This window comes from Lontra canadensis, unplaced genomic scaffold, assembly GCF_010015895.1.
Source record: "Lontra canadensis isolate GAN:19392208 unplaced genomic scaffold, GSC_riverotter_1.0 scaffold11, whole genome shotgun sequence".
Lineage (NCBI taxonomy): Eukaryota > Metazoa > Chordata > Mammalia > Carnivora > Mustelidae > Lontra > Lontra canadensis.
The window spans coordinates 4,614,897-4,639,267 of NW_022631005.1; the positions used below are offsets into that span (position 1 = coordinate 4,614,897).

Consider the following 24,371-nt stretch of genomic DNA (forward strand, 5'->3'; position numbering starts at 1 on the left):
TTGTAATTATTTTCTATGATGATGATGTTGGTAAAACAAGGCAATATATTTTGCAGGTTTCCGTTATTAGAATAAGTTGATTTGCAATGTTGCACAATGGAAAAGAGATTTAGGCTCAATTCCCATCTTTACCACTTATTGTGTTAAGTTATTCCGTCTTTGTATGTCTCAATTTTTCCATCTGAAAAATGGCGGTCATAATAACTTTCTTGCAGGATTCTTATGAGATTAAGTGGATTCCTACCGGATGCATGCTTGCTCACTGTAAACCCTTAACAAATGACAGTCGTTCGTGTCATTCCTGTGCTTTTTCGTATCCTCTTCTACCCCAAGTGTCAGTTTAAGAAATCCAACCAGATTGTGGTGTTATCAAGGGTGCTTAAATAGGGGTGAACCCAATCAGTTCTCTAAGCACTGTTTTAGATCTAGATGAAGAAGACTCTGATAAACTCTATCTGCAACCACCTTGCTGGCAGGGAAGCTGTGGCCAGCTCCCAGTAATCCACTCATCTGTCATATTTCCCTTTGTTGAAAACAATCTCTGAAGTGTTTATTTTTTTCAGAAATACATTCCAAACCACATCATTTTGTGCTATACGCCACACTTACATCCTCAAGTTATTGATCAGTTAAAATCCTCAGAATTACTCTTGAAAATTCTAGTAAATTAGTGATGCAGAACTTCCTAACCCTAATATGACTCAAAATTTCATTTTCAAAGACTTATCTTTCCTTTGTACCTTATTTTCCATACTGAACATTCTTGAGAAGATTGCTCAAAATCATTTTTGCTGAAGAAATAAAATATCAAATATCAGACACATAGAATATATTTAGGAACAAATATCTAAATCTTATTTCTGTTCTTTTGTATGTTAAGCATCCTACATGCCACAATACTTTTAACCTTAACATACGTTCCTTCACACATACAATAAGCATTTACTGAGTGCTATTCACAGACCTAGATTCTGGGGAATCTCCAGATAATAAAAAATGCAGAAATGAACACCCTGATGGATGTTACATTCTCAATACAAGGTTAATGTATTTTCTTCATCTTTTCTGTATCTCTATTTACAAAAAGTACTCAATTTTCAACAAGTCTAGTGTTTCCAAATAAACTATAGGATGTCCAGTTTAATCTGAGTTTCAGATCAACAATAAATATTTTTTAGTATGTCACAAATATTTTGCTTGACTAGAGGTATTCATTATACATATTTATACTAAAAATTATTTTTTAACATTTTTAAAAAATTAAATTCACTTAGCCAACATATCATTAGTTTTTGAACTAATGGTTAATGATACATTAGTTGCATATAACACCCAGAGCTCATCAAATCACATGCCCTCTTTAATACCCATCACCCAGTTACCCAATACCCTACCCACCCCTCTATCTGCAACCCTCAGTTTGTTTCCTGGATTCAAGAGTATCTCATGGTTTGTCTCCCTTTGATTTCTTCCCATCAGTTTTCCCTTCCTTTTCATATTGTCCTCTGCACTACTCCTTATACTCCACATATGAGTGAAACCGTATAATAGCTGTCCTTCTCTGACTGACTTGACTTAGTATAATACCCTCCAGTTCCATCCATGTCGATGTAAATGGTAGGTATACATCCTTTCTGATGGTGGAGTAATATTCCATTGTATATATGAAGTACATATTCTTTATCCATTCATCTGTTGAAGGACATCTCAGCTCCTTCCATCATTTGGCTGTAGTGGACACTGCTATGAACACTGGGGTGCATATGCCTCTTCTTTTCACTACATCTGTATCTTTTCACTACATTTGTATCAGTAGTGCAGTTGCTGGGTCATAGGGTAGCTCTATTTTTAACTTCCTGAAGAAACTTCATACTGTTTTCCAGAGTGGCTGTACCAGCTTGCATTCCCACCAACAATACAAGATGGTTCCCCTTTCTCACATCCTCACCAACATTTGTCATTCCCTGTCTTGTCAATTTTAACCATACCAACTAGTATGAGGTGGTATCTCAGAGTGGTTTTGATTTGTATTTCCTTGATGGCAAGTAACGTGGCTCATTTTTTCATGTGACTGTTGGTCATGTGTAGGTCTCCTTTAGAGAAGTGTCTGTTCATACCTTCTGCCCAATTCTTGACTGGATTATTTGTTTTTTGGGTGTTGAGTTTGATGAGTTCTTTATAGATCTTGAATAACAGTCCTTCATCTATTCTGTCATTTGCAAATATCTTCTTCTTTTTCTTAGGTTGCCTCTAAAAATTATTTTTAACTGAAATTCAAATTTAACTGGTGATCTTATTTTATTGTTGGCTAAACCTGACAGTCCTAAAAAAGTCACTACTCTCCTGAGTGACGTTGTGCACATAATTTAGCTTTTTTGGACCTCAGTTTGCTTGTACATAAATGGAGCTTGCTGGTCCAAGGGACACTTATGGCTCCTTAAACTTCCTGGTTCCAGTTCTTCCCTAAGCAAGAGATCATGTCATCACATTCATCCACTCCCTCTCCTCCATTCAGAACTTTCAAACTGGTTGTCCATTTTCTGGTACTACTGCTCCAATCTCTTCTTTTCTCAGTGTCCCTTGGTAATAATCTTGATCTGACACCCAGCCCCATACTGACTGACTTTACTATGGCTATTAGTATTCATGCTCAATGCCCTACATTTGAGTAGCACTTTATAGTTCACAAAGTGCTTTCCCATACATTACTGCATTTTGATACATTAACCTCTCTCCTCAATCCCATTCAAAAAATTTTGCTGAAGTTGTCTTTCTTGCCACTGCATAATCCTTCGTATGTACCTCTATGAGCATTAGCAACCTTCTGAGAGATCCTCTCTCAATTCAAACAAGTCTGCCCTCATCTTTGAAGATTTTCCAGGGATTCAGGCTCTATCATCCATCCATCTCTCTCCATGCTCACTGGGTTGCCTCCTTGCCCCTTCTGTTCACAGGAGCAAGTACCTGCCTCCTCCCAAGACAGACCTTTTCAATCACCTTCCAAGTCCTGTACCCTGTGGGGCTCCCTGCAAGCCTGAACCACACAGTCCTGGATACTACTCAGTGTGGTTCTTGCACCAGCAGCAATCCATTCCCTGTGAGCTGGCTAGAAAATACAGTGTTTTATAGTCTTAGACTCTGCCTGAGAATACTGAACCAGAACTTGCCTTTTTAAGTTTGAGAAGCCTGACTTAGGACACCTTTAGTCAGGCACAATTTTCCCATGTTTTCCAGGAGATCTTCACCATTTGGTCTATATTAAGTAGACCATCCTAAGAACAATATTTCGAATCTTGTTTCTGCCAAGGTACACTCCCAGGATGACATTAACCGCCATAAGGAAGAGAGACTCACCTCTAAAGTGATTTTCATCCCACCTAATCTGCATACTCTTTTTGCAAGTCATTCCTTACTATCATCCAAGACACTGAATGACAGCATTAAGAAGGGGAAAACTACCCCCCCCCAGTCTTGATATCTATAACACTGTTCCCTAAGTACATGAGCAAAAGGGAAATATGAATTATGGCTTTCCAACCATACTTGCTGTCTGATATGACCAAATAAATTGACTCATTTTGAAAATGGAGAGGATAATACAATAATGAATTATTTCTGATACCGAGATGCTTATTGAATAATTTAAAAGCACTTTACAATTTCGAAGTTTTCAGAGCTTGATAACTAATAAAAACAATCCAGAGTTCCACTGGCTAAATCTTTTACGTTTGTTTTCTGCTCCACAGATCTGTTCCTGAAATTGACAGGCATGTAACATCATTCAAAATACTTTTTATGAAATAATCACAGGTTCAAAAAGATTGACAGAACCAACAAAGCAATAACTGCCTGTCTTGGTAAACAGATATTTGGTTGTTATATCTCTTTTAGCTCCAAGGGACAAGGGCAAACAAATATGAAGAAACCAGTTTTTGTCTGACTATAATCTTAATCCTTGGATAATAAGATGCCAAAAGGCAGAAAAAGAATTCTGTATACTGAATCCTTAAATAACCTGTTTGTGGAGTAAAAAACAAAAACACATTGTCTTTTTTCCTATAAAAACAATGTCAAAAAAAGCATCCAATGGCTTTTTTTTCAGCTATATATAACGGTTAAAAATATCAACACAATGATTAGTGGATTCATTTACATTCAAATATAGAAGTTTACCTATTTTAGTACTATATTCAAGGGTTAAAACTCGAAGAAATATCCAATTGTTAAGAGAGGTAAATGGAGAAAATATTTCTTAAAGATCCAAATTCATTACTATTATTAAATTCTACACAGGAGTTTATGACACATCATTATCAGCTCATAACTAAGCTGAGCAGATAATCAACTCATAGCCATGTAGATCTTTTATCAGTTTTAAAGTTCACTACTATACTTTATTTAGAAGAAGTTATGCAATTAGTAAAATTAAATTGATATCCTTAGAATGGGTAAAGAGATCAAGTCTGTTGCCAAACTATAGGGAATTTGGAATAACCCTCAATTTAGCTGCATTAACTTTTTTTTAATACTGTAGATTTAGGACACTTGGGTTGCTCAGATGGTTAAGCGTCTGCCTTCGGCTCAGTTCATGATCTTGGGAGTCCCAGGATTGAGTCCCACATTGGGCTCCCTGTTCAGCAGGGAGTCTGCTTCTCCCTGTGCCCCTCACCCCACTCTCATGCTCTCTCTCTAATAAATAAAATCTTTTTAAAAATAAGTAAACACTAGATTTATATCATTGAAGTAACTATGCAAATATAAGTGACGAATTTCAGCAAGATTTGAAATTCACGTGTGAAATATATATGGGTTTTTTTTTTTAGGATTTCATTTATTTATTTGATGGAGGGAGGGAGATCACAAGTAGACAGAGTGGCAGCCAGAGAGTGGGGGAAGGAGGCTCCCCGCTGAGCAGAGAGCCAGATGTGGGGCTCAATCCCAGGACCCTGAGATCATGATCCAGGCCGAAGGCAGAGGCTTAACCCACTGAGCTAACCAGGTGCCCCTATATATGTAATTCTTAAGAGAAAATACAAAATTGCCCATGAATTCGTATTTTAAAGTTAATAGACACCCTACTGAGCATGTTGGCATAGAGCTATACTGTTTTAAAAGCAGGAACTGAATTTTAAAAAATTCTAGAAATAGAAAAGTAATTAGACTTCAGGGCTCTAAAGTCTGACAGTTGTAGACTTGAAAGAAGGCAAATGTGTGAGCTTTGGCTTATCTTCTTAACCTTTGACTCATTCTTTTTTTTTTTTTTTTTAATTGTTTTCTCTAAATTTCCTCAGGGCCATATGACTCTTGCCTTTATACGGAGTTAATTACCATGGGTCAGAGAGGTTTAATCTATTTCATTTACTTCATCTCTAACTAGAATGACCATATCATTTATCATCCACCTTTTTTGAGAGTGAAAGATAAGATTAAAAATGCCAGCTTCGGGGCACCTGGGTGGCTCAGTGGGTTAAGCCTCTGCCTTCGGCTCAGGTCATGATCTCAGGGTCCTGGGATTGAGCCCCGCATCGGGCTCTCTGCTCAGCAGTGAGCCTGCTTCCTCCTCTCTCTCTCTGCCTGCCTCTCTGCATACTTGTGGTCTCTGTCTGTCAAATAAATAAATAAAATCTTAAAAAAAAAATGCCAGCTTCCATCATATGTAAAAATTAACACAAAATGGATAAAGAGCTAACAAATAAACTACTAAAAGAAAACACAGGGATAAATCCGCATGGTTTTGGATTTGGTAAAGGATTCTTAGATGTGACACCAAAAGCAACAAAAGAAAAAGATAAATTGGACTTCATCAACTTTTTAAAAAAACTGTGCTTCAAAAGATAGCGTTAAGGAAGTGAAAAGATAACCCACAGAATGAGAGAAAAAAATTTATAAATTATATATCTGATAAGGGACCTGTGTCTAGAATATATAAAGAAGACAAAAACATCAATTTAAAAATGGGCAAAAGATTTGAATAGACATTTCTCCAAGAAAATGTACAAATAGTCACTAAGCACATGAAAAAAATGTTGACATCATTACTCATCAGAGAAATGCAAATCCAAACCACAAGCTACAACTTCACACCCACTAGTAGGGTCAGGGAAAAAAAAAAGCCAAATAACATTAACCATTGGCAAGGATATGGAGAATAAGAACCTCACATATCGCTGGTGCAAATCTAAAATGGTGCAGCTACTTTGGACAGGAGTCTGACAGTTCTTTCGATGATTAAATACAGAATTACCATATAACCCAGCAATTCCATTCTGAGGTATATACCCAAGAGAAGTGAAAAGAGATCCACACAGAAACATGTACATGAATGTTTACAGCAGCATTATTCATAATAATCAATAGGAGGAAATACCCAAATGTCAATTAATATACAAATGAATAAACAGAATGTGGTACGTCTATATAACGGGATAGTATTTGACCATAAAAAGGAATGAAGTGGGGCGCCTGGGTGGCTCAGTAGTTAAAGCCTCTGCCTTCGGCTCAGGTCATGGTCTCAGGGTCATGGGATCGAGTCCCACATCAGGCTCTCTGCTCAGCAGGGTGCCTGCTTCCCTTCCTCTCTCTCTCTGCCTGCCTTCTGCCTACTTGTGATCTCTGTCAAATAACTAAATAAAATCTTTAAAAAAAAAAACAAAAAACCTTCTCTTTAAAAAAAAAAAAAAAAGGAATGAAGTGCCCATAGGAGCTACAACATGGATGAATCTTGAAAACATGCTAAGTGAAAGAAGTCAGATACAAAAGACTACTATCTGATTCCATTCATATTAAAGTTGAGAATAGGGAAATGCATAGGGCCAGTAAATACATTAGCGTTTTCTTGGGGCTGGAGGTGGGAGGACAGATAGGGGAACAGAGGTGGTAGCTAAAGGGGACAGGGTTTTGTTTTTTTTTAAATTTGGGTTATAAAAATGTTCTAAGACTGACTGTAGTAACGGTTGAACAAACCTGTGAATATACTAAAAACCATTGTATCGTATACTTTACATGGGTGAGTTGTAGGGTATATAAATCATATCTCACTGAATCTATTAAAAGAGAAAAAAATTACGGTGGGACAACACATTTAAACTGGGAATATCCTGGGAAAATTCTGATGCACTGCCATCTCTCATTTCATCTGGGTATCTGACCAACTCACTTTCCAGAGAAGGATTGCTGAGAAGGTTTGATCAGTTCTATAATTATACTGACCCTGTTTGAAAACACAAGTCAAAAAAATGTGTCCTAATGAAGTAGCTAGGAAAGAATTTTCAGACTGGAAGAAAAAGTGTTGACTCATTTAGAGATATTCTCATACACAAGGACATCTACACTCCTTTTCAAAAAGCTTTGAACCATCTAACAAGTAGACTGTGCATGTGCTTAGGGTGCCCACTAAGCCAGGGCCTTCCTTCCAAATAAGTTCAGCTGCAATGAACTTTTCAAGAAGTTTACATTAAAAAAAAATACAAAGAAGCTTTTTTCATCTTAGTATACATCTTGTGCATATAATACCTGAAATCCAATGGAACATGGTATTCATAGACTAGTTTTAAAAGTTAACTATAAATTTTATTTTGAATTGTAATATTATAAGTGCTGGGGCCATCTAGAGGCCCTATTATAGTCTTATGAAGAAGGAAACATGGACAGAAGTAATCAAAGAGAAATGTTTAAGCTTAGCATAGGCACTGAAAGGAGGCTCACAGCAAGGACCCGGGAGAACCAAAGACAAAGCAGCATTCCCAGCCCACTTGCTCCAGTTGGTGAAAGAACCTGGGATGTCCAAATGACCCTAAAGGTGGGGAACCCTCAGTTAACTGAGATTAAATATCCCACCACCTTGGGGTCAGATTTCATTTAGTTTATGAAAATAAACATGCATGCTATTTTTTTGCACAACTGATTTTGTGGGAGTAAAATTCATACTCACCTCACTACCTGTGCCCATTTAGCCATGACTGTGAGCTAAGCCTTTTGGCTTTTTACAGTCCAGTTGGAGATTACAATGTGAAATCCCTAGCAATGCTACGGTTTTAAGATGATTCTAATCCCAAGAATTTATGTGCTCTTTGCCTTTTCCAGTAAATTGAAGCAATATTTGTAAATGTTTGAATTGTATGGCTGAACTCTGTAAGAAATGAAGTCATTAAGAACTTGCTAACCAGATAACCACTGATACATATGAAGAGAGTTCTCAGTGTTTTAAGAAGGAAACACAGTTTGCTATTAGATTAGACAGCTTTCAATAAATTATGGCTAGGGCAATAGGTATGGTAAAAATTAAAGTATTTCTGTTACAAAGGTTTCTAGCTGGGTTCTAAAATAACCATCATATATACTGAAGATTCTTGAAGGCAGTTATTATTTATCCAACTTTGACATCTCACAAAAGCCTTTCAGTATCTGAGAGGACAAGATAACTTAGAGTATGACATAAATTCCAGAATCATTTATTCAAATCAAATATCCATTTTTACATCAAGGGCAACTACTTCTTCATAAAAGAACAGTGTAATATATTACCTAGAAATGAATGTTACATATTTATAACTGTGGCTGGTAAATCCCAGTCATACTATTATTATGCCATTAAACTGGAAATATATAGAGTTGAAAGAGGAGTGATCATAATAAAAGCACTTTATTCTGCACATAATACCTGAAATTCAATCTAATACAACTTCCAAATACCAGAAGCTTAATGTTTATAGTCTTTATTGAATAATCTTCTCTTTCTTTGACTAAAGTCAATAAAAAGTCATCTCTAAACTTTTCAGCAAAGCTAGAAACCATTACGTTAAACTACAAGGTCATCAAGATAGGAATAAAATCGAGAGATCATCCTTCTGATACTTGCTAGCTGATGCTTAGTGCTTTTCTCCTCAATCCGAATGTGAGTTTATTTAGATATTTTAGTGAACTGAAGTTGGACCAATGTTTTTCTTTGTTAATGTTCTTTTCACTAAATATTCATATCTGATTTAGAGTTCTTTTGAGAAAAATAATATCAAGTAATGTTATAAATACGCTGGGAATCCCTTTAGGCTTAGAGGAGGCAATTTAAAACAAAATTTTTATTGTGATAAAATATATAAATTTACCATTTTAACCATTTTAATGTGTACAGTTCAGGGGCATGAAGAACATTCCCATTGTTGTACAACCATCACTATCATCCATCTCCAGAACATTTTCATCTTCCCAAACTGAAGCTCAGTACTTATTAAACTCTTTTTCCCCTCTGCCTCAATGGAGGAGAAAATTTTATTTTATTTTATTTTTAAAGATTTTATTTATTTATTTGACAGAGGTGGGGGAGAGACAGAGCACAAGCATGTGGAGCAGCAGGCAAAGGTAGAGGGGGAAGCAGGCTCCCTGCTGAGCAGGGAGCCTGATGCAGGGTTTGATCCCAGGACCCCGGGATCATGACCTGAGCTGAAGGCAGACACTTAACCAACTGATCCACCCAGGTGCCCTGGGAGGAGACAATTTTAAATAATGTTTAACAAAAACATACATTTGTAAGTTGGAATTATACTCTTAAGCAGAAACCCTCAGTCTGCACTTTAGAAACAATGTGCATTTGTGACACAAGCCCTTGTAGGCCTATTTATGGACCTTACAGGACAGTCATATATTTTGGATTTGGGCTATGCAGTTATTCTAAAATATCAACAGAAATACTGTAAATATTATAGGATAGTAAGTTCAAACATGATTTAATAAATCCTGCTTTTAACAAAAGATTCAGAATGCATATGGGGAACATGGATATCAAATAGTATGTTATTGCATGTATATGGCCACATGACCATATGACCATATGGCCACATGACCTGATTTATTAGAACAGGAAAGTATTTTGTATAATTTTCCTAAGGAAGGCTATGGGTTTATAAGGATTCATATATGTTTTGATATACTATATCCTCTGTGGGCAGGAAATGCCACATATTTGTGAGTAGATAAATATAAAATATGACATATAAGCAGGGAAACTCTATAATTAGCATCAAAATTGACTTAAAAAATAAATGAAGAACAGCTTTTATATGTCAATAAGACAATAAACCAGATCTTGCAAAAAAGAGTCATCATTTTAGGCAAAGAAACTTGCAAAAAGCACCCGATCTGGATGACCTGACCCAGTTCGAAGGAAGCATATGTTTGTCTGTCATAAGCGAGTCTTCTCTTTCCAATTACTCCTCATGGTCTGCAGCCCAGGACTCCAAAATGTAGCCTTGTAGGATGAACAAATCTCTGTTGACTGCATTCTCCCAGGACACCTTTGTTCTATCCCATCCACATTCCATCGGGGGCATGCTAGGGAGCCCTTTCCACCAAAACTTTCCATGCCAGAGCATATTGTATTCATTCACCCTTGCCTTTGCCTCCCCACTCTCAAATTCAAACCACACCCTGATACGCTGTGTGCCCTGGGATCCCTGCCCTGCAAATTTTGCTCTTTTCCAGTGTGAGCTCTTGATCTCCAGATTAGATCTCTGTGCCTACAAAATCCAGAAACCCTCAATAATGATGGTAGATAGTGGACATGATAGCAATGGAAGACCATTGGTTTTCGTGGGGGAGCAGAATGGATTCAGTTTGAAGAATGTGGGACTGGGCCAGTTCAAAAGCATGGCCTAATTTTCATGGTGATCATGATCTGATATCACGTCATGTTCTCACCTCATTTTTCAGAACAAACTAAAAAGGATGGTAATTCTGGCTACATTCTTAACTTCCTAATATTGTTATTAATATTAATAGATCTTATGGCTCAAACACTATGAAAATCTTACAGGCGGTTTAGAAATCCTCCCCACCTGGCTTCTGGCGGGAAAATTACTTGTCCACTGATGACAATAAAACAGTACTCCAACAATAGCCAAGAGTTAGGATTCCTCTGGAATTATTTTTTCTCTTCACCCTAATGCAGTTTCTTTCTAATATGCAATCTAAACGCAAACTCAAGAGTTCTACTGTATACTGAGCTAGCAGGTATTGAGGGTGTACAACCTGCTAGGAACTGTCCTAAGAGTTCTACACTCTCTCTTTAAATTGTTCATTTAAACCTCCCAGCAATAATCCTATCAGGTATCAATAATTATTATCCCCACTTAATATACTGTGCAGAGAAAGGGAAAGAGAGATTAAGATACTTAGCCAAGGTCAGCTGGACTTTACTCAAGTTCACTAGAGACAGCCAGATCACAATCTTAATCACTAGTTTTAAATATTAGTATTGTTTTTCCACATGTAACTCATTTTCATTTTCCAGTTCTACCTGTTTATAAACAGATTTTAAGGAGGTAAATGGCAGTGTATATTATTTGGTTGAAAGCCCTGGCATTTGCCAGCCATGCCCGAGATTCCTGCCATCTCAGGGCACTGGCCTTTGCTGAGTACCTTGGACATTTCAATTCAGTAACTGGTGTCTCAAAAAATTTTTGCATACATTTTTATAAGAAACTCACTGCTGATCTTCAGAAAAGGGTCACTTAACTTACATAGTTGGTGGTCAGAGTCCTGCCTGCATGACTTTTTTTTTTAAGATTTTATTTATTTATTTATTTGACAGAGAGAGAGCGAGCAAGAGAGGGAACACAAACAGGGTGAGTGGGAGAGGGAGAAACAGGGTTCCTGATAAGCAGGGAGCCCCATGTGGGACTGGATCCCAAGACCTTAGGATCATGACCTGAGCTGAAGGCAGACAGCTAACTGAGCCACCTAGGCATCCTAAATCAATAAATATTTTAAAAAAACAACAACTGAATCTTTGTCAGTCTTCCAGAGATGAATTATTCATTCATAAATAGGAGGAAAAGGGAGCAAATTGCAGTTGTATCTAACAGTGTTCAGAGAGGTCAAGCTGCTGCTTCAAGAGACTTTTTACATTTTCATTAAAATAAAGTGGCATTTCCTGTATTAAAATGATTCTTATTAACTTCAAAATATATCATATTCAAATTATTTTAAAATCATGTTTGTGCAACTCAGTTAATATTGTTCTATATTTTAAGATTTATAACTCTATATGACTATTTTGAATAATCAAATAGAAAACAATTAGATTATTGTAAGTACTCTATTATTAATGTATTCACAAAAAATTTGTAAGTCAAAGGCAGGCTTGCTTTATTTATTAATTCATTTAGAGTCATCTGGACATATTTACTGGAGACTGATCCAGGTGTTAAGCAAATGCACTTGCAAAACACAGGGGAATTTTATTACTAGAGCACTATGGTCCAAAAAATTTTATGACAGATATTAAAACTGGGTCTGGGTATTGCACGTGATGTGCTTACTAAATGAGACTGACTTCTGTAAGATGCACATACACAAATGAGTCTCTGTAATTTATAGTAACACCGTGTAAACAAACACAAAAATGTTCAAATACAGAGAATTCTCTCTGGGACAATTCCAATTAAATCTAGCTAGGATGAGTTAAGTGTGAGTCTGAAATTAGGCCAATAGGGCAAAACTAAGTTAATTGCTGTGTACACAGAATAGAATTTGTATTGTTTCTATGTTTTGAGAGATAAAGAACCTCAGTGTTATCTGTGATTCTGTTCTTTCTCTCACATCCCCTATCTACTCCATGAGCAAATCGCAGTCAAAAGAAATCCACAATTCAATCGTTTCCTGCTACTCTCACCGCCACCACCCAGAACAAAGAACAATCTCTTGTCTGAAATATTGCAGTAGCCACCTAACCATTTACCTGGAGCCTCTTTTCAACACAGTAACCAGGAAGATTGTGTTGAAACCCTTTCCCCAGTGGCTTCTCTTCTCAGGGCAAATACCAACATTCTGATGAAGCCACAGCCATCCGGTTTGATGTCCCCATTCTGACCTTATCTATCTTCCCTCTAGTGCTTCCTGACAAAGGAACACGGGGCTCCTTGCTCTTTCTCAAACATGTTCAGCATGTTCCTGCCTTGGGGCCTTTGCACTGGCTCTTTCCTCAACCTAGAATGCTCTTCCTCAGATACTGTGTTACTAGCTCCTCCTTTCTTAATGAGACAGGTTCTCCCTCCCACCCTGATTAAACTATCAACACCCTCAAATCCAGCAACATACAGACCCTTCAAAATCCCCTTCTACACTTCATTTCTTTTCTCTTCTCAGCACTTACCACTCTCTAATATAGCCTACATGTCACTTATCTACCTTATTTATTGCATGTCTCCTCACTAGAATATAAGCTCTAAGAGGTTGCGTTCACTATTTCCCAGTACCTATACCAGTAACTGGCACGTAGTAGTTTTGTGAAATGAAACGAATAGATGAATGAATGCATTCAAGATCAAAAGAAAACAAACTGTGACACAGAAAAAAAAAATAATCATTAAAACACAGTGAAGGGGAATGAGAACTAAGGGAGAAAATACACAAGCATGCATGCAGTCATTTGGTCTTTCATGCAAACAAACAAATATTAAGGGCCTACATGTCACTTTTTGCAGAAGGAAAGGCACAATCCCTCAAAGAGTTTGTCATACAGCTGGGAAGATGAACAGATCCACACACAGGGATAATATGCTGTGATGGAGGCATTTTGGGGGTATCTTGGTAGGACTCCTGACCAGAGTTGCAGGGACAGGGCTGTACTGAGAAATCAGAATGGACAGGAAACAGGTCTAAAGCAGATTGCAAATGACCTCTTCTGTCAAGCTGAGGAACTAGATTTAATCCTGAAGGTCAGGAACTAGAGAGCCACTGAAGAATTGCAAGCAGGATATTATGACATAATCAGACTTTTGTTTTATGAAAGTCATTCATATAAGGATGTTCATTATATTGTTATATGTAGTAGCAAATAAGTATGAAGTCTATACAACAATACAGGGGTTGGATAATAAATCATGGTAAATCCATGCTAAGGATTAAAAAATGATTTTTTTAATAAGAATAAGAATAAGATAAGAATTTATTGATAGGGGCACCTGGGTGGCTCAGTGGGTTAAGCCTCTGCCTTTGGCTCAGGTCATGATCTCAGGGTCCTGGGATGGAGCCCCGCATTGGGCTCTCTGCACAGCAGGGAGCCTGCTTCCCCCCACAACCTCTGCCTGCCTCTCTGCTACTTGTGATCTCTGTCAAATAAATAAAATCTTTAAAAAAAAATTTATTGATAGAAAAAGTTCCATGATACATTAGTAGAAAATAATATATTTTAAGAGAGCTCATAAAATGTGGTCCCACGGAATTTTAAGAAAATGTATCTCTGTGTAGAGCGTAAGGACCTATTTTAGCCGGAGCACTTCCATCCAGGTTAAACAATAACCTTGTTGTTTAACCCTTAAACTGTCCCTGCCCCCCTTCTCCCAGGGGACTTACATAAAAACAAGTCCTGGAAACCAGTCCCAGGTAACAAAGCCCAAATACAAGGGTGGGTCAGGCCAGGTGGAGACATCCGATCAGTAGGGGGGCGCATACTGTCTCCCTAGTTACCAAGGAGTATGGGCCCCGCCCCTTGGGGAATCTTTTGGGCACCAATTCTGACCAAGGTGATAGGCTGGTTCAAATTTCTACTAGGGTAAATTATAATTCAATTGGTCACTTATGAGTGACCTAACATGACTATGCAGCTTTCTCTGTGTGTTACAATTTCATTGGCCACCTGTGCGTGGCCAGGCCCAACAACATGGCCTTCGCCCTTAAAAGTTAGTCTGTGAAGCAGAGAGTGGTCACCCTCTCTATAAGAGGTGCGGCCCTGGCCGGTAAGTTCGATTCTTGATGCTTGGCGTGAAATAAAGCTTTGTTGGGCCTTTGCTTTGTATCAGTCTTGCTCCTTTAATCACGGACCCATTCTTGGGAGACCTAACATAGAGAAAGTCTGTGAAGATGTATAGCAAATTTCAGATTCTTTATTATGCCTTCTGTATCAGATGAATTAATGTTACTGAGAGCATATATGGCTTGTATAATAAAAAATCGTTTTTTGTATGTTTTTTTGTTCTTGTTTTTCATTTTGAAGGATATAAAAGGAAGTGACTTGGTGGGACTAGACTGAGGAGAGAGCCTGTTAGACTGGATGACAGCACATCCTGGGGGAAGTGAAGAGGAATGGGGAGAAGTACAGGAGGTTTCTGGCTTAAGAAACCTATGGTAGAGTCCTTCAGGAATACAGAGTCCCTGACTCATGAGTGAGCAGATGCCAGGGCCCAAGGGCACTCTGAGGTAGTCTGAAATTTCTTATCCACCAGGGCCTGTAGCCAATTTGTAACATTTAGAATACTTGGCATGAGCTAATACCAGTGGGCTGACTCCTCACCTGATTGGGATTTCCACATGGTGCCATCACTCCTGGCATGGCCGAATGCTGTGGTTTCAGAGGGGCACCTGTTCCTCTCTGTCCACCAGACATTCCCTGGTGCCAATTATTTAAAAGGCCTGTGGCCAAAGAACCCTTGCTCACCTTCCAAAGGTAAGTGCCTCCTGTCACCTATTCCTCCCTTTACTTCCATTCCTGTACTCCTCTATTCCCTTTCTCTGACCTAAATCCTCACTCTGAAATTATCCTATTGTTCTATTTTTCATTCCAGAATTCCCATTGCATAGTGGGGGGAAAAAGGAAAAGAGAAAAAGAGAAAAAAGAAAGAATGCAAGTTTTACTGTCCTCCATCTCTGTCCTAAAATCATCTACCACATCTCGTCCCTGAATGTCTCCTTTGAAGACATCACTCCCTGGGAACCCTTTTAATGATCATTGTTCATTCTCTCCAGGTAAGGAGTAGGTTGCCATTCTTCTCTCCAATTCCAACTTCAGACCATTACTTCTCACTCTTTCTTGAAAATTCCTATGAACAGGCCATATATCCTTTTATCCCTGTTTCTGACTCGCAAAGCCTTACAAACATTTATTTCCAGGACTTTCATGTAGGCCCACCATCTTTCTGCTCACCCCCCAACCTGTCATCATCCTATGTGATTTCAACATCCTTATGGACAACCCATTCAATACACTCAGGTCCTTTATTTGAGGAAAAAGTTGACAAACTTCAGAGACCCAACTTCACCTCACCTATCCACTCCCCCCAAGACTTCTCTGGGCTTGACAACCTCTGGAAATTACATCGTTCTCCCCTCTTTTACCTCATCTTCCCACCCTCCCTGTCCTTTGACATTATGTCTGTTCTTAGACTTCAGTGAGAGAAATAAAGGAGATAGAGGTTTAGCAAAGTTTGTCTATAAAGGGCCAAATAGTAAATATTTTAAGTTTTGCAGATCTATTCTCACAATTATTCAAATCTGTCACTGCAGCACAAAAGCGGCAACAGAGGACAGATAGTAATGAAGAATGAATAAATGGGTGAATCTGTGTTCCAATAACGGTTTATATACAAGAGGCCTATATACAAAAGCAGTAGGTCAAGTTTGGCCCCAGGTCATAGGTTGCTGGCCCCTGACATAGACCTTTATTCTCCTTTTCTCTTTTCATTTTCTCCCTGTCTGTTGATTGGTCCTTAATCCTCCTTTTAGTCCCTAATTACCCCATTCTTTTGTCAGCATTGGTATGTCCATTGGTACAGTATCTGTGGTTATCTTGTCCAGAAAAACTCAAATCTTAGAATCATCCAACTATCTACATTCTTGACTCCTGGAATGCTAAATGCTGATAGAGAACATCATCCTTTTCCCCACTGATAGTACTATAATTCCTAGTTTTTGATCCCCAACTTTCAACACTTCATGGTAAATGTTTACATTGCCTTAATCCATTTCCTTTTTATTCTTTCCAGTAGCAACTTGAAACCTCTTCCATTTTCTTCAAGAAATCTACTCTACTAGCACTTAGTTCCCAGCATATTATCATTTACTTCATAGAGAAAACAAAATATAGGGGTGCCTGGGTGGCTTAGTGGGTTAAAGCCTCCGCCTTTGGCTCAGGTCATGATCCCAGGGTCCTGGGATCGAGCCACGTTGAGCTCTCTGCTCAGCAGGGAGCTTGCTCCTCCCCCCCCCCCCCCCACCCCTGCCTGCCTTTCTGCCTACTTGTGATTTCTGTCTGTCAAATAAACAAATAAAATCTTAAAAAAAAAAAAAGAAAAAAGAAAACAAAATATGTCAAAACGAAACTCCCTAAACATTCTTCTTCCTCACCTACAAATGTACCATCATCTAAACTTATATTTCCTTTTCTTCTACCCTACTAGAAGATGTTTCTTTCCTTCCCCCCGCTTCCAACTCCCATGCGTCTGCTTTCTTCTCTGTCTTTACAGGCTTATTTCCACCAGCATTTTAATGTGCTCATATTTCTCAGGGATAAAAAAAAAATATTTTCATGTGTGGATGTATTTATATATTATGGATATAATTCCAACCAAAGCATCATGAAATACTACTATATGTGATCTACTCTAATATTATTTATTCTATAATACTTCATTTTTCCCCATATGCTGGCTAAGATCCACTCAATTGATTTCACACCCAATAATGAGTCTTTCTGAGAAAAACTTGTCTATGTACAAAAGGAGACATATAAAAATTCACATTGCCACATTTCTTAGAATACCAAAAAATGAAAAATGGGAATAACCTAAATGTTCATCAATAAAAGAATACAGATATAGATTGTTGTATGCTCATGTGGAATACCACATAGAAAATAAAACTGCAGTTACATATACCAAATGTGGTCACCTCAAAGATAAAATACTGATTAATAAAATCAGTTTGCAGAAATAAAGCTATGATATAATACACTTAATACCTTCCAAAGTTCAACTCCAAATTCCATCACATTAGAGGTTAGAGCTTCAACATATGAATTCTGGAGAAATACATTCAGTTCATAACATTCTGCCCTGATCTCCCCAAATTCATGTCCTTCTTGCATGCAAAATACATTCCTTCCATCCTAACAGCCCCAAAAGACTTAACTAGCTCTGGCATCAACTCCAAAATCTGAAGTCCAAAGTCTCATTTAAATATCTTCTAAATCAGGTATGGGTATGATTAGAGGTATGATTCACTCTGTGGCAAAATTTCTCTCAAGCCATGAACCTGTGAAACCAGAAAAGTTATGGGCTTCCAATACAATGATGGGATAGGCAGAGAATAGATATTCCCATTCCAAAGGGAGGAATGTAAATGAAAGGGTGATGGGTCCAGGTCTAGGACAATCCCAAACCTCACAAGGTAAATACCATTAGGTCTTAAGGCTTAAGAATAATCCTCTTTGGTCTGAGGCTCTGCCTTTCAGACTTATTGGGGCAGCAGTCTTTCCTTCAGGACTCACTGAGGTCGGAACTGCCTCCTCCACTCCTGGTTCCCTGTAGATGTGGAGGGTAGGAATTGCTTGTTCTGGAGGCCTGCCAGGAGCCCCTGCCTGGCTTGTGTTAACTGAGGTGATGCTTTCCCTTTGAAACTGAGGAGGGAGCCCTGATGATCTCTGACTTGCCTTTGGGGTTTTTCCCCTTGTCTTGAAGAATAGTGTAAGTAAGAGCCAAACAGCTCTATGGTCTGGTTCTGCGGGATCTAAGTTCAACTGCCTTCCTTCTTTTCATCCTGCTTCTTCTGTTCCCTTTAGTTCAAATTGGCAGGGTCTTATTTATATAATCATATCTCATTCCTGGGCTCTGTTGAAATGACTAATTATAATCATTTTTCACAGCCTCACTAATCTCCTTATCAAATGGCCAGTGAACTATACCCTTGGTGTTTTCTCCCAAACACATTTTCTCATTTTTGCAATATGGACAGGCTGAGAATTTTCCAAATCTTTAAGTTCTGATTCCTTTTTGCTGAATGATTTCTTCTTTAAATTACTTATCTCTTCTTGTGTTTTACTTTAAGCAGTCAGGAGTAATCAAGTTACTCTTCAAATTTTCTTAGAAATCTCCTCAACTAAATACCCAATTCCATCATTGACAGGTTCTCCCCTACAACACCCTAGAACACTAACAGGATTCAGGCAAGTTCTTTGCCACTCTTTAACAAGTATCACCCTTTCTTCATTGTCCAGTAATATATTCCTCATCTCCATTATGATTTCATCAGAAGATGAAGTCAGACTTTTTCATCCATAGTTCTACCAACAACCTGTTTATAATAATTTATGTATTTTCTAAGAAGACGAAGCCTTTTGTCTAGCTCTCCTTTCTCTCTGAGCTTTTAATCAGACTGTCTTCAGCAGCACCTTCATGGCTACTTCTGCTTTTTCTAGCATGAACCTCAAAACTCTTTCAGCCTCGATCCATTCATCACTCAGCTCCAAAGTTGCTTCCACATTTTTAGGTATTTGTTACAGCAGCACCTCACTTCTTGGTACCTGTTACATGTGATTACTTCCACATGTTTTTACAAAAACTTCACACTCCATCATCAAAAGATAGAGTCTATTTCCTACCTTTTGATTTTGGGAGAGTTTGTGACTTGCTTTTAACCAACAAAATGTGGTAAAAGTAATAGTGAATATCTTCCCAAGGTTAGGTCATAAAAGGTGATGCAGTAGTGATAGGAGCTGAAATATTTTCACTTGGCCCCCTGAGCTATCTGTGAAAAGTGAGTGAGATTCCCCTAAGGCCACCATGCAGTCGGGAAGCCCAAACTAGCTGTCATGAAGAGACCACGTAGAGAACCCCTGAGACTATACAGACAGACACAGAGATGACCAGTCAGCCTCTAGTTGTTCCATCTCCAGCTACTGCCTAACTGCAACCACATGATAGGCCATGAGTCCAAACAGCTTGACTGAGCTTTTCCTGAATTGCTGACTCATAGAAACTCTGAGGCAAAATTAAGTGCCTATTGCACATTAAGCTACTGAGTTTGGGGGTGATTTGTTATACAGCAATATAATAGGAACAAACTGTAAAATTTAAAGCCCTCAAATTAATATTTAAAAAAAGACTAAAAGAATTTTTCATATAAAACAAGACAAACCATTTCCAAGTGGCCTTTTACCTATTTCCTCAAAGTGGAAAAGTTTCCATTTTCAGTTTCTGTGAAGTGAATGGAGTTAAAGCAATCTTTTCAAAGCTTAAAGCTTAAACTTCAGATGATATAACCTCCAGTTTTCTTTAGATTTTCCTTAAATATTATCCTTTGCCTAAGAACATCATTAATATCTTGTTCTGCTAAGATAGAAAAATAGATCTATGGGGAGAGAGAGTAAGACAGAGAGACAATAGATAGGGAAATGGCAAAACTTTACATAGATTTGAAAGGAATTGTGTCTACTGTGATAGAAAAAGTTTGCCTGCTTCAACTTTAATTAAGCCATTTCTTACCTCTCATTAAGCTTACAAAAATAATTATGAGGGTGAGGAAAGGGGAGAGCATGGGACGCTGTCTATCGGTAGTGTATCTTAAGTCTCTATCATTTCAAATCACACCCTCTGTGGTGAAGTGTTGTAGCAATGGTTGGGAGCAGATCCAAGTTTTGTGGAGACAGAAGCTAACACAAAGTTGAAGATTCTCTTAAATAAAAGGAATCTAAAATTACAAATATAAATTAACTATGAAAATAAATATTTATTTAGACAGGGAAAAGAAATCACAGCAACAACAACAACAAAAAAAAACACAAGTTTTAAGAAGCTGACAAATACTATCAATACTACAATATCCAGGAAAAAATATATTTGTGTTAATTAACTGCCTGACACACATCTTAATACTTTTTAACCACATCTTTTGGCTGTATTTTATAATTACTTCTTCATACAACAATGATTACAAAATATTTTCTATAGATAGAATGTTTTCCTCTAGCATGGTTGATTGAAACTATTTTTTACTATTAATAGTTTATAAAGTTGTATATGTTTAAAGTCAAATATGCTGTATTACTGAATATATATACACACATGTGTGTATATGTATATAATATATACATAAATATAGTGAGAACTAAATCCTTCACTTAAAATTTTGCACTTCAGATGACTGAAAACTTTTCTACCAACCAGCTTCTGGCCTTGAACATTTAAAACTTTCTTTCTCTTCTACCTTACATACAGTTTGTTGCTGTAAGATATCATCATATTGTAATATTGATCCACAGAGTGATTTGGCCAGGGGACAATATATTTCTAGAAGTCACTGCTACACCAGGAGAGCTAATAATAATTTAGTTATGCAAGGGAGTGACTAAAAACTATATTAAGCAACCCCCCCAAACTGAAACAAAAGAGTCTCCAACTCAATTTCTCCTTACCTAGATTTCAAGCATGCCACAGCAATTCCACTGTCATATGTCATACAGAAAAATATGGCGAACGGAAGTCGGAGTTGGAGATGAGTGTTCTTAACGTGATTAAAACATCCACAAAATATATGATCTTGTGAATAAATTAAAAGGCTGCCCCAGTTTTCTGGAAGGGGCCCATGCACATAAAAGCTCATGGTAAATCTACCTTATGACTACACATTTTATATCGCTATTGGGGAGTTTTCAGGTCTCTTAGAGGAGTTCCCCATTCCAGGTCAAGTCTTTGGGTCTGTCATTGATGCCTGCCTATCACCATAGACAGGGCAATCTTACCTAGACTGGCTGCTCAGATTAACCCATTCCCAGTCCTTATCAGTTTATATAATCCAGAAAAAGCTAATGAGAATTTCCTAGGATTGAATATGGCTGTTCAGGGAGGAAAATCATTTTTTAATGGGGATGCTAAACAGAAAAAAAGAACCCACGTCTGCTGATGACTGACTTTCTCCTCTATGGAAAGACCTTGTTTGAGAATAAAGCCAGCATTTAAAAGCATTACTGTGACTTTGAAGCTTTGAACCTCTAGAACCAGATGTTCACTCTCTCTAACTCTTCCCTCTTATTACAGACAATAAATTCCCTTCTTTCTTCAACTAAGTTGAATTCTTAGAATTTACAACCCAAACATCCTTGAGTAATATTACAGCCTTTCCTTTACTACATTAGAATGTTTTGTTCCAATTATTATGTAGTAATTACAGAAAATGTAAATTTTAATAAAAAAAATAAATATCTCCATCATTTAGAGAATTTCTCAGATCTGGCAACACAAGTAACATGAAATATTATGTACAAGGGAGAGGGAGAAATGTTAAACACACAAACAAAAACTAGTAATTGTGTTAAACTTCATGTTAATAAATTTTAACTAAGACAAAACAAAGGATAATATACACTAAAATAGACCTGGCAGACTTAAAATACAAATCTTTTTAACTCCAAGGCATTTGTATAGGGTATTTGCTTTAACTAATCCAAAGAAAGTGGTATTAAAATATAATATTTTAAAAATGTGTAATATCAGACAAAAGATCAAAGAAAAATGATTGGGAGCCCCCAAATATAATTATATTTTTTATATTTTTATATTTTATTTATATTTATTTATATTTACTTATATGATTATATTTTATATGATTATATTTTATATTTATATGAATTATACACTAAATATTTATATATATTTATATTTATTTATTTATATTTTTATATTATTTTTATATTTTTATAGGAATATATTATATTCCTATAAAATTATATGATGGAGGTGGCAGTTAAGATCAATTAGAAAACCAAAGATTACTTGAGCGATGGTGCTTACATAAGGAAAAAAAAGAGAAACTAAACTCATATCCAAAGTGAAATTAAATTCCAGGTGAGTTAAAGCTGCAAATGTTAAAAATAATAAATATTTATGTGGTCATGGAATGGTGAAATAGAATACCAGAGATTGAATTCAATATGTCAAAAAAGATTTATCTGTCTTTAAGAAATTAAAAATATCAAATATAAATTTTAAATAACAACACAAAGCCAAAATATAAAATAAGAATACAAATGACAAGCTGGAAAATGATATTTTAAATATGTCTGACAGAATAAAGGTAATACATAAAGGACTCTTGTAAACTGATAAGGATAAGAAAAAAGTAAGTCCTCTAGTAGAACTGTAGATAAAGTGGATGAGTTCCCCAACCTCCCAATATTAGAAAAGACATATATGTTTTAAGATGTTGACAATGGCTGCATCAGGATAGTAGAATTACAGGTGATTTTTTGTTCATTAATTGTGTTTTGTGTTTTTCAAGATTCAGTATGAGTTCTTTGCATAATTAGAAAAAGCAAACAATGTTCATGTAACCTAAAACCTCGTGACAAACCTTAGAGGAAAAAAAATCTAAGGAAAATTTATTTTAGAGGGTAAGACCCAATTCTAAACAGACTGTCACTTTCCATGAAACCTTAGGCATTAGTTACTTATTTCTGTCTCCTATTAGGCTTTAGAAACTAATCTAATCACACATGGAAATCTTTACAACCTAACTATTTTACTATAGCAAATGTACCTAAGACCTTTTTCAGTGTGGTTGTGGCCGCGGGTATGGACTACGCTCCTGGTTCTCCACATTAGGTTGATACTAACTCTACGTGATTCCAACTCCAGCCTCACAATCAGTGACCCAAGGGCCCACCTCTGCAGGGCCCAGGGCCCAGCTTGGCCCAGATCATGGGAGTGTTTAATAGCTATTAGTTCAACTGAACTGAACTACGCTTCTACGATTATGAAAGGCCTCTATGACCCAGAAAGACATGGTAAAACAGAGTCAATCTGTTACTCTGTTGTCTTTTATATGGTCGAGTATTTTCATGTGAACTAATTTTCCAGTTTACTTCAAGTCACTTACATTTTCAATTAATTTTCACATACCCAAAAGAGAAATGAGATAACTGTGGAAGTTGAGTCATTTAACATATAAAAACATATGATGTTCATAGAGAGAAAAAATTACAAAAAATTAAAATTTTCCACAGGTACTTACTATAAAACCATGATGAAGACTAATTCAAACCAAGGGAATGTCCAAGTGAAAGCAGTACAACAAAATCTTTCTTTACATTAAATAATACACTTAACTTTCCCAAATATTCAGAACTTCTAGTTTAACATATTGCTTCTAAAAAGAGGTTTACTAGATATATTTTTAATGTCTAATTTGTCATTTGTTATTATTTGCATAAATGTATCAAAATCATAAAAGCAACTTTTCATCCCACAGATTAATATTGTCATCTGAAGACTTATTTTTGTTATTAAATTACTTGGCAAATAGGTTTCTTGATAGGTAGCCTAATGTTTATGCTATGCTGAGCCAGGGACATTCATACTGTCTTAATTAGTAAAGGCTGATTTAATGAGACTTCACTATTCTAGCAATATTGTAAGTAGAATATGATTTGAAATGTAAGCATTTCTAAAGAATGATCTTTACTAACACAAAGGGTACTGTTATTTAATGTAGGATACATTTATCTATCATCAAATTTTATTTATCCACGGCATGTTAACTCTAAAATAATGAGATTTTTAGCTTACTTGTTTTGAACAGTAGGTCCTTAAAGTGTTTTCCTCAATTTATGATCA

The 24,371-nt window shown here is 36.8% G+C and overlaps 1 protein-coding gene across 10 annotated transcripts in view; it reads right to left on the reverse strand.

Moving 5' to 3' along the window:
* Nucleotides 1-24,371, reverse strand: part of ZNF385B (zinc finger protein 385B) — a 388,138-nt gene that overhangs the window by 229,217 nt on the left and 134,550 nt on the right. The gene's annotated exons all lie outside the window — the stretch shown is intronic.